Source organism: Primulina tabacum, chromosome 17 (genome assembly GCF_025594145.1).
Source record: "Primulina tabacum isolate GXHZ01 chromosome 17, ASM2559414v2, whole genome shotgun sequence".
NCBI classification, from domain to species: Eukaryota; Viridiplantae; Streptophyta; class Magnoliopsida; order Lamiales; family Gesneriaceae; genus Primulina; species Primulina tabacum.
The window spans coordinates 10,358,478-10,366,819 of record NC_134566.1 but is presented as its reverse complement, the minus strand read 5'-3'; positions in this window follow the sequence as shown (position 1 = coordinate 10,366,819).

Below are 8,342 nucleotides of genomic sequence, written 5' to 3'. Positions count from 1 at the left end.
AAATGAGCTTGCCATCTAGCAAACATTTGTTTAGAAACATCATGTTTAAAATCTTTATTAAACATAAATTTTGCAGATTTGCAATCAGTTTTTATAATAAATTTTTGATTATATAAATCATCTTGGAATTTCAAAATACATCTGACAATAGCTAAAATTTCTTTTGCTACTGTGGAGTAATTTTTCTGGGCATTATTCCATTTCCCAGAATAAAATCTAATAAGATATTCTTGTTTATTTTGGGGATCTTTTTGTTTTAAGATTCCTCCAAAATCTATATCTGAGACATCAGTTTCAACTATTTTATCCCATTGGGGATTAGCAAGCATAAGACAAGGAAGATTTTTAACCTTTTCTTTAATATTTTTAACAGCTATTGTATGTCTTTCAGACCAAGGTAAAGGATTTTTCTTTAACATATCATATAAAATAGCAGAATCTTTAGTAAGATTTTTAATATAGGGAGAAATATAATTTAAACTTCCTAAAAATCTCTGTAACTGAGTTTTATCAGTTATAATATCAGGAAATTTTGAACCAAATTCTATACTTCTCTGTATAGGAATTATTTTTCCTTTTTCAATCATATGACCAAGAAATCTAATATTAGTTTGAAATAAAATCATTTTAGATTTTGAGATAACAAGTCCATTTTGAATAACAATATTTTTAAACATATCTAAATGTTTAAAATGTATTTCAATATTACTAGAAAATACTAAGATATCATCAATATAAAAAATTATAAAATTGCTATAATTATAAAAAATATCATTCATAATTTGTTGAAATTCAGAAGGGGCATTTTTAAGGGCAAATGGCATTACTGTCCATTCATAATGTCCTATTGGAATATTAAAAGCAGTTTTATAGCTATCGAAATCTTTAACCTGAATCTGCCAAAATCCTGATTTTAAATCAAATTTTGAAAATATGATAGCATGTACAAGTCTATCTAATAAATCTTTTTTATTAAGAATAGGATGTCTAATCCATTTTAAAATCTTATTAAGAGGTTTATAATTTATAACTAATCTTGGAACACCTCTTTCATGTTCAGAATGTTTATTAACATAAAAAGCAGTACATGACCAAGGAGATTGAGAAGGCTTTATCAAAATTTTTTTCTAATAAATTATGAATTTCATTCTTACATAATTCTAAATAATCAGAATTCATTTGACAATGACGAGCCTTGGTAGGAATATTTTTTTCATCAAAATTCTCTTCATAAGGAAGAGATATAATATGCTTCTTTCTATTCAAAAAAGCATTAGGAAGATCATTACATATTTCTAATGAAAACTTATTATAAATAAGTTTAATTTTTTCCTGTAATTTAAGATTTTGTAATTTAGCATCTATAGTTAATATATTAACTTCTTCTTTTAAAGAATTAATCTGAAAAGTTTTTCTATAAATCTTTTCTTGTAATTCATTAAGAATTCTATGAACAGGTTTAGTTATAAACTTAAAGGAAATAAGATTTTCTTGAAAAGTTCCTATAATACCTGTTTCATCAACATAAGTTAAAGGATAAATTTGATAAATATAAGGAAAACCAAGTATAAGTTGGCTAGAAATATCTTTTGCTAATAAAAAACTGGTTTGAATACAGTTTTTATCTTTGCAAATATAAACTTTTGGTAATTTATAATTTATTTCTAATGGTTCTCCTCCTGCATGAGAGAGAGAATGCGTAGTTTTATGAAAATATTTCGTAGGAATTAATCCTTCCTGTATAACATTTAAGTCTGCACCACTATCAATCATAGCAATGAAATTCTTTTTATAAGAATTTTCAATTAATAAAGTTATATTGATATACCATTTTTGAGATATAATCATGCTTAAAACAGATAAATGTTTTTTATCTGGATCAGGAAAAGAAATATCTTGTAGATTATCAAAACTATCAGAATTATTAACTGAATTATTATTATTAGTTTCAATGATTGAAACACGATAATTTAAACTATTATTATTGTGTTGTAAAATTTTTACCTGTTCTTTAAGATTTTCTATTTCTTTAACTAAATCCTGTATAGTAACTGGATTCTGTTTACTATATTTATGTTGAAGAAGATTTTTAACTTCTTTCATAGAATAAGCTTGTTCTTGTTTAACAAGAATATTATTATTATTATTGCTAGTAGAAGCAGTATTCTCCATTTGATCAATAATTGTGGATTTTAAAACTGGATCCTTAATCATTTTAAGAAATTCTAAAATATTATTATTAATTAACACATTAATATTTAAATCATTGAATTGAGACATTATTTTATAAAATTCATCATTTTTCTCTTCTATATGATTTAAACAAGATTTTTCTTGTATACAATTATTACATTCATTTAAATCATCAGAAATATCTGATTCACTATCTATTATTTCTTCTGAAATATAAGATTCTGAAGAAGTCTCAGTTTCACTGTCAGAATTATTATTTGAATCCATTATTATTTTAAATAATTTTTCTTTTAGATTATCATCTATATCTAAATTATTAATTTTGTTTCTAGCCCAACATTGATTAGCATAATGTCCTGGCTTTTTACATTTTCTACAAATTATTAATTTATTTTTGTATTTTTCTTCTTTTCGTAAATTACGGCTTTCTTTTCTTTTCTTCTTTTTATCTCTTTGTCTATCAGACAAATGTCTTTTCCTTCTATAAAGTTTTTCATCTTTTTCTTTAATTTTCTTCTTACCTTTATTAGGTAAGTCCATACCAAATTGATCACAAAATTTACCTAATTATTTTTTCTCAAGTAAATTTTGTCTTTTAATTTGATTATTTAATTTTAATTCATTACAGAGAGCTAGACCCTCTTTAATGCAAGTATTAATTAAATTTCCATAAGCATAATTATCATATGGAATATTAATCTCATCTTTTCTTAATACTTTTCTAATTCTTTCAGAAAATAGAAAAGGTAAACCATCTATAAATTTAGCTTTCCAGAAACTATTATTACAATCTGGTATCTCATATATACGAGATAAAAAGGTATCTTTATACCATCTAAAATCAGTAAGTGTTTTACATTTTAGATTACTTAATAAAGTACGAATCTTTTCACTATCATCAGTGAATTTACCAGTAAAATGTTCAATCATAGTCATTATTAATGAATATACAACATTTTCTGATTGAATATTATTCTCTATCTTTATAGAATTAATAATATCTTCTTTTTGGAATTGATTTAAATAATTATCCCACCAACCTTTAAGTTGACCAGTAAAACCTGATATAATCATCTTAGCAATATTTTTATCAGTATTGCTAGAAGTTTTACACACAGTACTATACATAAGCATTCTGTTAGCAGTATTATAAATTTGTTTATCACTAAAACCATCAATATTCCATTCATAAATACTTTTCCCATTATAACTATTAGCAAATATATATTCATGTTCTTCAATAAGAACGTCCATAGGAGTATGTCTATTATAATAATATTTATTTTGGTTAGGTCTATCTGCCCATTTAATTTTATTAATTTCTTCATCAGAATGATTTTCTAACTCTTTATTAAGAGTATTTAAATTAAGATTTCTAAATTTTTCTTCTAGTAATTTTTTTATATCAGAAACAGAAGATTTAAATTTAAAATCCTTTATATCTGGAGGGGATTGAATAGAAGAAGTAGCAATAGAGACAATATTAGTTTCTTCTTCATGTGTTTGAATATGAACATCTGGTTTAATTTGATTAATAGCTAGAATAATTTTATCAATACGATCCTTAAGAGAAACTATTTCTTCTCCTATTATCGTAAGATACAAATTTGTATAATTCTGTTTTTCAATTATCTGATTAATACGTTTAACAGTTATTTGTAACATATCATTTTCAAATAATTTAGAAAAAGCAGTAAAATTTAAAATTTTATTATTCTTTTCTATAATAAAAGATTGTTGAGTAGGATAAACAGATTTTTGAATCTGTCTTGAAGAAAGTTTATAATTTCTTTCAAGAATAGAAATATAATCTATAATAAATGTTTTAAAGAACCAAGGAACAAAATGAATTAATTTATTCTGTTTTTCACAATATTTATAAAATTCCGAAACAATATACTCAAATTCTTCTTCAGAAAAACTTTTAAAATACCAATTTCTGAAAGATTCCCATTTGGGTAAATAAAATTCTACATTGATCCTTGCTCTAGCAAGAGATCCTTTAGTAAAATCAATTTTAGATTTACTATCCATTAAATACTAAAATTCATTTCTGAAACGGTATCAGTTTATCTAACTTTTTGAAAGTTACTTTTATGCACAATATTATTCTGATTAATAATTAATTCATCTACTGTATCTTGTACAGGAGACTCAACATCTTCTCTTATCTGAGAAGTAGAAGCTTTAGAAGTTTGAGGAATATCCACCAAATAATCTAAAGACGAAATAAAAGAATGACTGGATCTTGATCTAGTATAGATAGAAGATGACAATAATCTTCTTTGTTCATTATTAAACTGTATTTGAACAGATCCTTCATTATTTTGTATAACCTGATGTAAATCCCTATTTATTATAGGATTTCTAGGAACAGCTTGTTCAATTATCCAGCTTTCTGGAAATTCAATTTCTTCCCATTTTATAGATCTACGTGTTGTAATATTAGATCTATTAAAATTAGTTTCTATAAGAATAGTTTCATTTAATTTTTTATCTATTTTTTTACACATAGGATTTAGTGTAAATAATGGTTTATAATAAATACGATAACAGATACATATTACTTCTGTACCAGGAGTATAATTATAACCATGAGTTTTAACATTTAATGTTAAAGAATCTAATATATTAATATCAGACAAAGATAAAGATAAATTCGGATAAACATCAAAATATACTGGACCATGAGCCAAACTAGATTGAATTATTCCCATAAGGGATTGTTTCCAATTCAAATTTCTACCATCTCTTAAAGCTGCTATAAAGCTTTCTGGTAGTCCTTCTAATGTTAAAGGTCTAAAAGCTATTTGAATTAAACTTATATGCATGAATCTGTAATTTTTTCTATAAGATAAAATATCTTTATTGTTTAACAATCTAATAACCATTTCATTATCATGAAGAGGTACTGAAGATTCCGTAGTTTTAACTACTTGTTTAAAACCAATTTTTTCAAAGGTTCCTAACTTATGGATCATTTTAGAATCTATCTTAGGAATAGTCCATTTATTCAATAAATCTAAATTCTCAGGTATATCATATTCTTCATTTAAACTGTTTTGAACAGTTTCTTTAAAATCGAAAATATTCATTTGAATAAAAGTGCTAAATTATTATCCAGACTATTTTTATGGCTCTGATACCATCTGAGACTTGGGATTAAAGTTTAGAAACATTACAGTAACTATTTAGGAGGACACCAACTTTTTCTCTCAACTTTATCCTTATATGATACTAATATTATACTTTTGTTTTTTGTTTTTGTTTTTTTTTTTTAATTTCAACACACTTTTATTTTTTATTTTTTTTATTTCAACCATTCAAATATCAATTTAATACATCCATAATTTGTCAAATTTTACTTTAGTCCATCGATAATGATAAAAAATACTATACACACATACATCGCGTGTACAAAATAATCAACATAATAAATGGGCCAGACTAATGCAAGGTTTGTACCATAAGCTGGGATTGGATATCTAGTTGCCGCTTGTAACATCAGTATACTGATATTTTTGTTTATAGATAAATAAAATCATAAGATTCCGAAACATGATATTTCATCTCAAATTTAACGTCTCTCGGACGAATATAGTACAAAAATAAACTAGCTATTAGTATGTATAGTCTATGTTTTCGTGGCTTATTCATTTCTCCAAGCTACTATTCTTGTCTAATATATTATAGTCGTTCAAAATATATTAATTTTTTAAAATATTTTTTTGGAAATTTTAACACACACACACACACACAATCAATCCAAATGAACGACTGGTGTGGGGGTATTATTTACGAAGTACAGGCGATACAAAGATCCACCACTGCTTCCCCTGAGCACTACACGTGCCTGCATGACTCATCGTGTGATTTGAAATTGGCAAATTCCAAATCCACACGTGTCAGAAAACTGAGATATTATTAAATTACAAGAATGAAAATTTTTATTATTACATTATTATTGCTGTCATTATCTTTATTATTGTGTGATTATTATTATATGACGAATGAAAATTTTGCTTAATGATTTGTTCCTTGGCTGTATTTACTTCCGAGTGTTTGACTCAGTGTTTCGAGATGATATACAATCGCCAGTTGGTTGAAGAGACTGCAAAAATTTTTAAATTTAGATAGATTTTTTAGCATAAAATTGTGGACCAATGGCTTCAGATAAAATATCGTACATTTTGAAATTCAATTGTAATAAATATTTTTTTTCCGGAATTCGAAAAAGAACATAACTTAAATAAAAAAAGATATTTTTAATCACAAAATGGTTTCAAAAGTTTTTTTTTTTAGCCCCACATTCAAGTGGCTGAGGTTATGAGATTGGGAAATATATAGGTCTTGACACGAGATAGGGTCGGATGGAAACATATTCAATGGTCGAGCACTTTGTGTTATCGAATGTTACATCAACCGACAATGCATAAAGCTCGAGAAATTTGTGGACAGAGTCCGTGACGACGACGATTTCTTGTCATTATTTGGGACATTCACGAAACTACGATCGTTTCATCTCATCACTTTGTTTTTATATAAAATATTTATACAAAATTACCAAGAGAGTTGTCTTATGGACTATTTTCTTCCCTACTAATTACTATATAACTCGCAAAATAAATAATTTATTTCTCTGTGAAGGCTATATATATATATATATATATATATATAAAATACCATATATTTTTAATATCTCAACTTAATTTAACTTTAAAAAATACATTAAAAAGAGAAGATGATCCCTAATCATTTTCAACCGAATGCGTTCCGTTGGCTTCTTACATGTTTCATTAAACACCCTCACTTCAACCTAGTTGCCATTTTGAATCTTGAATTAAAAATGAGTCAAGTTGCCATTTTTTGGACGAAAATTTTGTTGGAAATTTGAATCAAATTTAGAGTTTGAATGAAAGTTATGACTCATGAATGTGGAGTGTCTTTTGGCTCTCCACATTCTTGAGTTGGTTGTGGCTCATTATTGTGGAGTATCTTTTGATTTTTCACATTCTTGAGTTACTTGAAGACTTTTGGTTCTTCATATTCTTGAGTTAATGAGAATATTAATTGAGTTAATTAATCTTGCATGACTCTTGGTGTGCATTTTGAGGCTTATAAATAGTGTGTTCATTTCCTCATTTCAAGTACATGAAAATCTTTTCTCTTTCAAGTATTCTCTTGCATTTCATATTGTTAGCTTTTCATTTGGCATCCGTTAAATATCGGTGATAAAGTAAAAGTACGTTTTCAGTTCGCCGTAGTAGTGTCTCGTGCTAAGTCCCTGCTGGTTGTTCCGTTGTATCCTGGGAAAACAGACGTCCGCTGAAACCTCGAAGCACATACCGGAGAGGACGAATATGTTTTAAGAAAACTGTACCAGCTACGGGCCTCGGTTTGGTTTACTTCATTTATATCGTTTCTCTACTGTTTTCTTCTCACTATATTGCTCGCTGGTTTTATTGACAAAAACCTTTTTGTACTGTCCAATTTGATATATTGTGCAACAACCTTAAAACAGATTTCTCATTAAGTGGTTTGTTTCAGATATGGCTACTGAAACCAGCGTTCAAAGGGAACTGGTTTTGTTGTCCCTACTGTGGCTCAAGTTGTCTCTCATGTTACCCCACGTGCTGCTGCGGTTGCAGTCCCAGCCAGTCACGGTGAAAAGCCTGAAAAGTTCACTGGTGTGGACTTCAAAAGGTGGCAGCAGAAGATGTTGTTCTACTTGACGATACTGAACTTGGCTAGATTCTTGTCTGAGGATGCTCCTAAACTCACAAAGGGTGAGGGAAATGTTGAATCTGTTAGTGCTGTGGAGGCATGGAATCACTCTGATTGCTTATGCTGAAACTATGTGCTAAACGGATTGGCTGATTCGCTCTACAACGTGTTTTGCGAAAAGAAATCGGCTAAAGACCTTTGGGAAGCCCTTGACAGAAAGTACAAAACCGAGGATGCCGGGGCCAAGAAGTTTCTTGTTGGCCGCTTTCTGGACTTTAAAATGGTGGATTCAAAGCCGGTTATCAGCCAAGTTCAAGAAGTCCAAGTGATTCTTCACGAGATTCACGGTGAGGGGATGACTTTGAGTGAATCATTCCAAGTGGCTGCTATTGTTGAGAAGCTACCACCAGCTTGGAAAGATTTCA